This window comes from Dendrobates tinctorius, unplaced genomic scaffold (genome assembly GCF_039654945.1).
Source record: "Dendrobates tinctorius isolate UK_male_01 unplaced genomic scaffold, ASM3965494v1 ptg000203l, whole genome shotgun sequence".
Classification (NCBI taxonomy): Eukaryota; Metazoa; Chordata; class Amphibia; order Anura; family Dendrobatidae; genus Dendrobates; species Dendrobates tinctorius.
In genome coordinates, this window is record NW_027361870.1 from 184,966 (window position 1) to 196,921 (window position 11,956).

The following is an 11,956-nucleotide window of genomic DNA, read 5'->3' on the forward strand; positions in this document are numbered from 1 at the left end:
CCTGGAAGGCTACCTTTTCTGAGAGTAGGTTAACCGCTTTTAAAGCCGGAGCATCAGGAACTGGTTTTGGCTTACATTGCCGAAACAGACTCCAGCTAATATGCCCTCCTCTTCTGAAGTTTCAAAAAATGCAAGCACTGAGTCATCAAGTGCTGGCTCCTGGTCAGGAAGAACCCCTTTCCTTGTGTCCTTCACCCCCACGAAAAGTGAATGATGCAGCAGGCCACACTTCACATTAGTCCATGTAGCTCTTTCTCACATACCATGCCTGAGTTATCAAGTCAAATCGTTAATTCCCCAGTCCAAGATGAATGTGACATGGAGTGTGGGTCGCCAGCCAGGGCAGTGGGGTTAATCAGTACCGGGCTCGTGTCTCAGAGGGATGTGTCACGGTGGTGGTGACCCGGTCCATGGCCCTGGGCGTCCATGCAAAGGGGTGAATAACGTTTATAGGTGAATGATACGTGACGCCACCTGTGGTTTCTGATCAGATTGACCAGCGCTGCAGTGTCGCTTCTCTGGGACAGATGTTATGGTGCAGCTAAGATGTAGAAGCCCTGCACAGGTAGGGCCGTAGTCGCAGGGCAGATGAAAGAGTTGGTAGATGGTGTGCAGTGCAGGATGTAGCAGAGCCGTGCGCCAGGCGCAGGAGAAAGATAACAGACACAGTGGTGCAGTTCCTTTACCTGTACTTGGTAAGTGCCGTCCAGGACCCAGAGTACAGATGGAGGAGGAGTTGGTCAGCCTGGAAGCAAATTAGGAATTCTCTCTCTGCAGATAGGCGCTAGAATGGAGGCCACACTACCTATCTGAGGTACTCGCAGTACTGAGTTCACTAAAGTTCCCCCTGTTGACTCTATTTTGGAACTTTCTCATAAGGCAGGTGGCCGTAGCCTTTTCCTTCTGGCTCACACACGTCGCTGCTGGGGCCTCCGAGCCTTAGTTGGGAACAGGGCATTTACAGCTGCTACTTCCTCCGGTTTCTGCTGCAGAAACATCAGTGTCCCTACAAATGCGGAGACCGGAATCCGGACCATCTGCTCCAGCTAGGAGTGAGCCTTAACTCTGCTCATCCTCCAGCTCCCCTTCTCACGTCCACACACTTCCCCTTCCCTTCATAGACTGCCCTAACTTCCCTCCTCCCGACCACAGAGATCAGCTCCTCAGCAGTCAGGTTCAGAGCTCTCCCTGCTGGCCTGGAGTGGGAACTGTGTTGTGCGTTGGTTTAACTGCTAGAGAGATCCTTCGTTGCTCCCAAGCATGACATCACACTCCCTAGGAGGAAGGTAATGCCACTGTGGCGACCGTACTCCAGGGGGCGCCACAAGTGCACTGATGCCCAGCCACTGCTAGATGATTCTGCTGGTACATTGACCCAGACCACTACATTCCCCACGCACTCTACACAGCCAGAATCTGACCCTGATGAAACTCAGGTTCCCCTTCCCGCATACTATACCACCTTACACGGTGACAAAGAGGAAGGTGCAGATGAAAGTGCAGGTTCCTTGAGCAGGTGGAGGGGGGCATACTCATGGGCGACGGCACTGGTACAGGGCCCCTCATAGTGCACAAAAGTGTCTCTGCCGGTGGGCCCACCCCACCCGCCGTCAGACACACCGCCGTACTATGAGGGGCCCTGTGCCAGTGCCGTCGCCAACGAGTAGGCCCCCCTGCTTGCTCAGGATCACAGCACTTGCAAAGTTGAAATACTTACTTCTCCCTGCTCCACCGCTGTGACGTCTTCCGCGTTTCCTGACAGTGACATTCTGGTCAGAGAGCGTGATGACATCACGTCTGTACCTAAACAGTCCAAGTGCAGAGAGATGGAAGATGGGGACGATGAGAAGTCCAGACTAGTACAGGGATTCCCTAGCGAGGAGACTTATTTAATTGTTTGAAAGGTTGGGAGAAATTTTTGGGGAGCACTATACTCTGGAGAATGATATATGGGGCCCATCATACACTGGAGCATTCCAAAGGTGGACATCAGACACTGGAGCAGCATTTACAGGGCCCATTATACACTGGAGCATTAGAAATGGGGCCCATTATATATGGAGCATTATTTGGGCCCATAAGACAGTGGAGCTTCATCCATGGGGACCAACATATACTGTAGCATTATGTGGAGCTCATCATATACTGTATCGAACATTATATGGGACCAATGATTCTGTATGGAGAAATATATGGGCCTCATTACTCTGTGTGGTGCACTATGCGGTGGCCATAATACTGTATGGAGTAATATACGGTCCGTTTTTGGAGCTATTGGAGAATTTAAAATGGATATCAGTCATGTGATGTAAGAAGTGAAGTATTTTTCATTGTACTATACCGCTATTTCTCTGTCGTATCAGAGGATCATGAATTGTGGCATGTGTTAAAGGAGCCCATTGACACTCTTTGGCCCTGGGCCCATGAAAATCTGGAGCCAGCCCTACCCCCCCCCACAACTTTAGACAAATAACCCCCAGTTTTCAATGCCTAACTATTATTATAAAGTAAATTAAGGTTGAGAAGCTTAAGTAATAAGAATTGATGTTTTTGCCATTAAAATCGGCACTGTAGGTGTGTTTCCTGTCCTCCACTCACTGCCGACTTTTCTTCCCCATTGACTTGCATTGGGTTTCGTGTTTCAGTCGGCCTTCGACTTTTCACGATAATCGGCCGATTGCGTTCGACCCAACTTTTGCGAAAGTCGGGTTTCATGAAACCCGACTCGACCCGAAAAAAGGCAAAGTCGCTCATCTCTAGTTACATCATATCACAGGAGAGAGAAATTAATTTTAAATCAGACTTTTTTTTTCGTGATCGCTGTTATTTGGGGAATAATGGAGATCACGTGACAGGGGAGCGTAAAAACTGGCCCTGATCATGTTCTCCAGGGTAGCTGAGACCCCAGAGATTTTCCAACGCTGGGGGGCACTATACCCCTAGTTATTTAGCGCTGATAAATAGCATCGCTGAGGAATAAGTACCCTTAACTGGCGCTGTTAAAAGGCGTATCGGCTGTCGTTATGGGGTTAAAAATTACTTCACCCGACGAGTGAACGTTTTGCTTGTGCATCGGGTAATTGACAGGCCTGATTAGATGAATCAATAACCAGTTTCCCATTATCGGCTGCAGCGTTAATGCTTCCTAAACGGAGTTGTCTCAAGTTGAAAATTGATCTCCTATCCTCCGACCAGGGCCGGCGCTAGGGGCAGGCAGACCAGGCAGCTGCCTAGGGCCCCCACTCCCCCAGGGGCCCCCAGCTAGCGGCACATCATGCCGCCGCTATGGGGCCCCTGTGAGGCCCCTGTGAGGCAGCCCCAGCGGCCGCAATGATGGAGGAGAGAGCGTCAGCTGACGCTCCCTCTCCCATCATTCCCCGCTCTGCCTCTGACGTTATCACGCTGTCACTGTGTGCCAGCGCGGGGCACGAGGAGAAGGTGAGGAGTGTTTTTTTTGTTTGTTTTTTTTTAAATCTATCGTTATGTGTGCTGGACTGTGGGGCCATCCTCGGGGGGGGTTATATGCTATGTGGCCTGGGCTATATATATCATGTGGTGCTGGGCTATATATACCACGTGGTGCTGGGCTATATATACCACGTGGTGCTGGGCTATATATATCATGTGTGGCTGGGCTATATATATATCATGTGGTGCTGGCCTGGGCTGTATATATCATGTGGTGCAGAGCTATATATACCACGTGGTGCAGGGCTATATATGTCATGTGTGGCTGGGATGGGCTGTATATATCATGTGGTGCTGGCCTGGGCTATATATATCATGTGGTGCTGGCCTGGGCTATATATATCATGTGGTGCTGGCCTGGGCTATATATATCATGTGGTGCTGGGCTATATATATCATGTGGTGCAGGGCTATATATATCATGTGTGGCTGGGCTATATATCATGTGGTGCTGGCCTGGGCTATATATATATATATATATATATGCAGTATAATGTGGTGCTGGGCTATATATACCACATGGTGCAGGGCTATATATATCATGTGGTGCTGGGCTATATATATCATGTGGTGCTGGGCTATATATATCATGCGGTGCTGGCCTGGGCTATATATATATATATATATGCAGTATAATGTGGTGCTGGGCTATATATACCACATGGTGCAGGGCTATATATATCATGTGGTGCAGGGCTATATATATCATGTGTGGCTGGGCTATATATCATGTGGTGCTGGCCTGGGCTATATATACCACGTGGTGCAGGGCTATATATATCATGTGGTGCTGGGCTATATATATCATGTGGTGCTGGCCTGGGCTATATATATATATATATACAGTATAATGTGGTGCTGGGCTATATATACCACATGGTGCAGGGCTATATATATCATGTGGTGCTGGGCTATATATATCATGTGGTGCTGGGCTATATATATCATGCGGTGCTGGCCTGGGCTATATATATATATATATATATATATGCAGTATAATGTGGTGCTGGGCTATATATACCACATGGTGCAGGGCTAATATCATGTGTGGCTGGGCTATACAGTTGTGGCTAAAAGTATTGACACCCCTGCAATTCTGTCAGATAATACTCAGTTTCTTCCTGAAAATGATTGCAAACACAAATTATTTGGTATTATCTTCATTTAATTTGTCTTAAATGAAAAAACACAAAAAGAATTGTCCTAAAGCCAAATTCGATATAATTCCACACCAAACATAAAAAAAGAGGGTGGACAAAAGTATTGGCACTGTTCGAAAAATCATGTGATGCTTCTCTAATTTGTGTAATTAACAGCACCTGTAACTTACCTGTGGCACCTAACAGGTGTTGGCAATAACTAAATCACACTTGCAGCCAGTTGACATGGATTAAAGTTGACTCAACCTCTGTCCTGTGTCCTTGTGTGTACCACATTGAGCATGGAGAAAAGAAAGAAGACAAAGAAGACCAAAGAACTGTCTGAGGACTTGAGAAACCAAATTGTGAGGAAGCATGAGCAATCTCAAGGCTACAAGTCCATCTCCAAAGACCTGAATGTTCCTGTGTCTACCGTGCGCAGTGTCATCAAGAAGTTTAAAGCCCATGGCACTGTGGCTAACCTCCCAAGATGTGGACGGAAAAGAAAAATTGACAAGAGATTTTAACGCAAGATTGTGCGGATGTTGGATAAAGAACCTCGACTAACATCCAAACAAGTTCAAGCTGCCCTGCAGTCCGAGGGTACAACAGTGTCAACCCGTACTATCCATCGGCGTCTGAATGAAAAGAGACTGTATGGTAGGAGACCCAGGAAGACCCCACTTCTTACCCCGAGACATAAAAAAGCCAGGCTAGAGTTTGCCAAAACTTACCTGAAAAAGCCTAAAACATTTTGTAAGAATGTTCTCTGGTCAGATGAGACAAAAGTAGAGCTTTTTGGGCAAAGGCATCAACATAGAGTTTACAGGAGAGAAAAAAAGAGGCATTCAAAGAAAAGAACACGGTCCCTACAGTCAAACATGGCGGAGGTTCCCTGATGTTTTGGGGTTGCTTTGCTGCCTCTGGCACTGGACTGCTTGACCATGTGCATGGCATTATGAAGTCAGAAGACTACTAACAAATTTTGCAGCATAATGTAGGGCCCAGTGTGAGAAAGCTGGGCCTCCCTCAGAGGTCATGGGTCTTCCAGCAGGACAATGACCCAAAACACACTTCTAAAAGCACTAGAAAATGGTTTGAGAGAAAGCACTGGAGACTTCTAAGGTGGCCAGCAATGAGTCCAGACCTGAATCCCATAGAACACCTGTGGAGAGATCTAAAAATGGCAGTTTGGAGAAGGCACCCTTCAAATATCAGGGACCTGGAGCAGTTTGCCAAAGAAGAATGGTCTAAAATTCCAGCAGAGCATTGTAAGAAACTCATTGATGGTTACCGGAAGCGGTTGGTCGCAGTTATTTTGGCTAAAGGTTGTGCAACCAAATATTAGGCTGAGGGTGCCAATACTTTTGTCTGGCCCACTTTTGGAGTTTTGTGTGAAATGATAAATGTTTTACTTTTTGCTTCATTCTCTTTTGTGTTTTTTCATTTAAGACAAATTAAATGAAGATAATAATACCAAAGAATTTGTGTTTGCAATCATTTTCAGGAAGAAACTGAGTATTATCTGACAGTATTGCAGGGGTGTAAATACTTTTGGCCACAACTGTATATATAATGTGGTGCTGGCCTGGGCTATATATATCATGTGGTGCTGGGCTATATATACCACGTGGTGCAGGGCTATATATATCATGTTGTGCTGGGCTATATATATCATGTGGTGCAGGGCTATATATACAGTATCTTGTGGTGCAGGGCTATATATATCTTGTGGTGCAGGGCTATATATATCTTGTGGTGCAGGGCTATATATATCTTGTGGTGCAGGGCTATATATATATTGTGGTGCAGGGCTATATATACCATGTGGTGCAGGGCTATATATATCTTGTGGTGCAGGGCTATATATATCTTGTGGTGCAGGGCTATATATATATTGTGGTGCAGGGCTATATATACCATGTGGTGCAGGGCTATATATATCATGTGGTGCAGGGCTATATATATCATGTGGTGCTGGCTTGGGCTATATATACCATGTGTGGCTGGGGTATATACTATGTGGCTGTGTTATATACCATGGGGGGGTACATTTTACATTATATTCTATGGCGGAGGCTGTGTTACATAATATGGGGGGCTACATTATATTCTAAGGGGGGGTGATTGCATCATACTCTATGAGAAGGCTACATTGTATTCTATGGGGGGCTGCATTATATTCTAAGGGGGGCTAGATTATATTGTATTGGGGCTTCATTATACTTTATGAGGGTGCTACATTATATTCCATGGGGGGCTGCATTATACTATATGAGGAGGGCTACATTATATTCTATGGAGGGGCTACATTATACTATATAAGGGGTTGCATTATATTTTATGGGGGGCTGCCATATATTCTATGGAGGGTCTGCATTATACTATATGAGGGGGGCTGCATTATATTCTATAGGGGGGTTACATTATATTCTGTGGAGTGGCTGCATTATGCTCTAAGGGGTGGCTGCATTATACTATAAGAGGGGGGCTGCATTATATTCTATGGAGGGGTTACATTATATTGTATGGTGGGGCTGCATTATGCTCTATGGGGTGGCTGCATTATACTGTATCGAGGGCTATGGGGAAAACATTATATGAAGAACTATGGGGTGCATTATACTATGAGAAGTGAATTGTGCTACATGGATGACTATGGCGGTGCATTATACTATATGGAGCACTATGAGGAGTGGATTCTACTATATGGAGGACTGAGCAGTGTATTTTAATATATGGAGGGCTATGATGAGTGTATTATACTATATGGAGGACTATGAGGAGTGTATTATAGTATATGGAGGACTATGAGGAGTGTATTATACTATATGAAGGACTATGGGGCACATTATATTATATGGAAGACTATGGGGTGTAAACTGTAGATGTGCTGTTGATAACATGATGCTGTATGGGGACAGATTGATCCATTAGTGATCATTCTGTCCCCATTATTCTTTCTCAGACGGTGGAAAGAGGCCGGGAAACAAGTGTTGAAAGACATAAATATTGTCGATCACACTCATTTAGTGTGTTGAACTCAGCGCATGTAACTACAATCGAAATGCTTCTGTATGATGTACAGTATGTTAGCATTTGGGGCCCCATTTTAAACTTTGCTTAGGGCCCCACTTTGCCTAAAACCGTCCCTGCCTCCAACCCCAGCATTTCTGAGAACCGTAGTGGAGGTTGATCATCCACACTACTGCTCCAGTCATCCTTAATGCGAGTGCCCAAGATTACCGAGTGTAGCGCCCTGTTGATCTCCGGCGTCCCTGTTAGAATGAATGGAGCAGTAGTGTGGATGATCAACCTTCACTCCATTCATCCCTTCGCTCAAGGTCGGTGGGGACCACTGCAGTCGAACGCCCAGTGATTAGAAAGTGGACAGGGAATAACTTTCAAGCTTGAGACATCCCCTTTAAGAGTATCTAAACTTTTGGGATTCTTTTAATTCTGAGTGGATTGGTGGATCTCCTGGTTCTGAGGCCCCCACCAGTCGCTAAGCGAAGACCTCATAGAAGACCGAAGCTCAGGAGAGGTATTTTGAGCAATCAGTAGGGGTCTCAGGTCCCACCCCATGATGCTTCTTCTCCATACTGACCCCACCTCTGACTGATGCAAATCTGCTCAGATTGAATGAACCTAAACCATACAACATATCTTCCAAAAGTTAAGTTACTCTTTGAATTTTTAATAAAGCTCCTGCCTAGGACCAAACGGTTCTGTGGCTCCTGTATGGTTTTCAGTCTGATGATGGCTGGTAACAACAACTTCAAGCATTTCCTTACCATTGTTAAGGACATACTTTGGAGTTGTAGATTAGAGAGAACCTGTCACCAGGTTTTCCCATGTTATGTGGAGCCAGAACCTGTAAGCCCTCATATAACACATTGTAGAATGCTGTATGTACTGTATATCCCCAATGCGCTCTCCAATAAAACAAAAAATAGCGGTCCGGTCCAATGGGCGAAGCTCTTCTTGATCCGGCATCTCCTCTCTTCTTGCTTAGTGTTGATGATGCATCCTACGCAGAATTGATCGACTTTGGTCGGATCGGGTTTCGTGAAACCCGAATGAAACAAAATTTGAGTCAGATGAAACTGGTCCGACTAGGGCAAAAAAGTTGGAGTTTCGTCCGAAATCCAACCCCGATGCAAGTTAATGGGGAATAAAAGTCGGCATTGAGTGGATGAATGTCATCCGCTCAATGCCGACTTTTATTTCCCATTGACTTGCATTGGGGTCGAGTTTCGGATGAAACTCCAACTTTTTTTTTGCCCTAGTCGGACCAGTTTCATCCGACTCAAATTTTGTTTCATTCGGGTTTCACGAAACCCGATCCGACCAAAGTCACTCAACTCTAGTCCTACGTTATCCACGCAGTGTCCCCCATCACGCTCCTGCGCAGGCACACTTCTCTCTGTCCTGTCAAGGGCAGAACAAAGTACTGTAGTGCACATGCGCCTGCGCTCTTTCGCCTTTCCCTGTGCATTACATTTTTTTAAGGAACCTTTTTTTACCAAACACATTAACCATAACACTTACATTAACTTCTATTATAGGTTAAATTCAGGAAAATTACAATTGTGACATTTTTATTTATTCCATTTACTGCTCACCTTGTATGGCTGGTTACAATGTCAAGCATGACTATGGTATTTACTGGTATTTGATGTTTATTGAAAAAAGGTTTGACAAAAATGATTTTATCATAATAATTGTTATTTATATAGTGTCAACATATTAAGCAGCACTTTACAATTCAGAAGAGACTTGTTCAGACAACAAAGACATTACAGAATAACACATAATTCAACAGATACCAAGAGCTGCTCACAAGCTTATGGTCTGTGAGGAAATAGAAGAGACAGAAAAGGTGAATGGTAAAAATTGCTTGTATTGTACTATTCAGCCATCAGAATAATAAATAGGGTGTGCACATTGCGCTGCATGATCCGGTCACCAGCCAGTATCTGTACAGTACAGACACAGAGGGCTATTAAGTGCATGAAGCTTGTGTGATCAGATGTCACGAAGGACCAGATTTGTAGGAAAAATTTGCACCTGCAAAACGGAAATAATTAAATAATTGAGATGAGGCGATAGGCCAGTCTACAGTAGTGCCTTTTCAAGCCATGCTTAAAACTGTGGGTATTGGGAATTAATCGAATTGTCTGGGTAGTGTATTCCAAAGAATTGGCGCAGCACGTGAGAAGTCTTGGAGATGGGAGTGAGAAGTTCGAATTATTGAGAATGTTAGTCTTAGGTAATTAGCGGATCGAAGAACACTGTTAGGGTGATAGACTAAGATGAGGGAGGAGACGTAGGGTGCTGCTGAACCATGGAGAGCTTTGTGGGTGAGGTTATATTTAAATCAGATCTTTCCTTTACTCCATACATCCGATCACTCGATCGCACATGTCAACTACATCTCAAAAAAACATTTCAAGAATTCAACCTTTTCTTAACTTTGACTCTGCAAAAACTTCCTGTTGCTCTTATTCATTCTCGTCTGGACTATTACAACTCTCTACTAATCGGTCTCCCTCTTACTAAACTCTCTCCCCTCCAATCAGTCCTGCATGCAGCAGCCAGCATCATATTCCTCACCAACCACTACACCGATGCCTCTACCCTGTGCCAGACATTGCACTGGTTGCCCATCCACTACAGAGTTCAATGTAAACTCATCACTCTCACCCACAAATCATTCCACACTTTAGCACCACCCTACATCTCCTCCTTCATCTAAGTCTACCACCCTTCCTGTGTCCTCCGTTCTGCTAAGACCTAAGATTACCATTCTCAATAATCAGAACCTCCCACTCCCATTTCCAAGACTTCTCACGAGCTCCGCCAATTCTTTGGAATGCATTACCTAGGACACTTTGATTAATCCCCAATGCAAAACAGTTTTTGTGTTCCCTAAAAACGCAATTCTTTAGACTGGCCTATTGCCTCAACATACTTATCTAACTATCACTGTTTTGCCCATACAACATTTTCTTCAAAACCAGGACCTTCGTATCATCTGTTCACACACCCTCATGCAGTAAATAGCCCTCTGTGTCCATACACATACTGGTTTGTTAACGTTTCATGCAGCATTACGTGAACACCCTATTTATTATATTGATAGCTGGACCTTAGAATACAAGCAATTGTTACCATCCACCTTTCGTGTCTCCCCTATGTCCTCATAGATTGTAAGTTTGTGAGCAGGGCCCTCATTCCTCTTGGTATCTGTTGTTTTATGTGATTATTGTTATTCTGTAATGTCTTTCATTGTACTAAAATGTAAAGTACTGCGGAATATGTTGGTGCTATAGAAATAAAAATGTAATTACTATTATTAGATCTTTAGAGACTTTAGTAAGGGGAGTTTTATTATACGGGAGTTGATCAAACATTCACAAAGTTTAGAGATGAAGAGATGTTTAGAGGCAGGTAGTTAGCAGTGCAGTTCCGGTTGAGGGATGCTTTTTTTAAGTAATCGGTGAATGCTGGCATTTTTAAAATACCAGAGAAAGATACCAGATTAAATATTAAATATTAAGGTTAAATATTTTAGTTAGGTGAGTGGTAAATGGATTGAAGGAGATCTGAGGGAATAGGGTCACTGGGCAGGTTGTAGGACGAAAAGATGCGAGGAGTCTGGTAATTTCTTCCGTGACCAGATGATAATATTTTGTGGCATTATTTTTTAGGCACTCCCAAGAAAAAAAATCTGACATTTACTCTCCCCCTCCAACATAATGTTCTTGTTTGTAGAGATGCCTGTAGCTCACTGTTAGGGTTTCTGCCTTTAATATTACAGTTCCTATGTTTAAATGCAAGCGAAGATGAGCTCTAAGAAAAAGTAGGAATTAGCATCCAGTTGCCAAAGAACCACTTGCCCAGTGTCCAATTTCCTTAGTGGAGAATCTGCCCATAAAGATGAAAAAACACAACAGTGTGCTGAAATTACAGAAGATATGTATTGTTATTGCCATGGGACAGTATGTAGACAAACTTACAAGTAGTGATAAGATGGGCTCCTGCTTGGACTCTCCTTCCCCGTGGGCACCTGTGTAGCTGCACATGCGATATGTCCTCCTATGGTTTTCTCATCTTTGAGGCATACTGCTACTGGTCCTAGACTCCTTACCTTATTGGACAAACAGCATAAAACTGATTAGTGAAAGAATGATGAAGAAACCCGGAAGGGATGCAAGTCAAGAAGATAAACCCATATGAAATCTAAAGGAAAGCCACAGTCAAAGTAAGAGGTTGCATGACTCACAGTTCCTCTAGTCTTCTCAGCTCTTTAATAATAGTGTTAGATATAATCATTTCCTCTTTCG

The 11,956-nt window shown here is 44.2% G+C and overlaps 1 protein-coding gene across 1 annotated transcript in view; it reads right to left on the reverse strand.

Annotated features, from left to right (window-relative positions):
* VPS54 (VPS54 subunit of GARP complex) overlaps window positions 1-11,648 on the reverse strand; it is a 117,509-nt gene extending 105,861 nt beyond the window's left edge. The window contains exon 1 of the mRNA XM_073553760.1: window positions 11,630-11,648. The gene's annotated coding sequence lies outside the window, so the exon portion shown is untranslated. The remainder of the gene's footprint in view (window positions 1-11,629) is intronic.
* Between the last annotated feature and the right edge of the window lie 308 nt (window positions 11,649-11,956).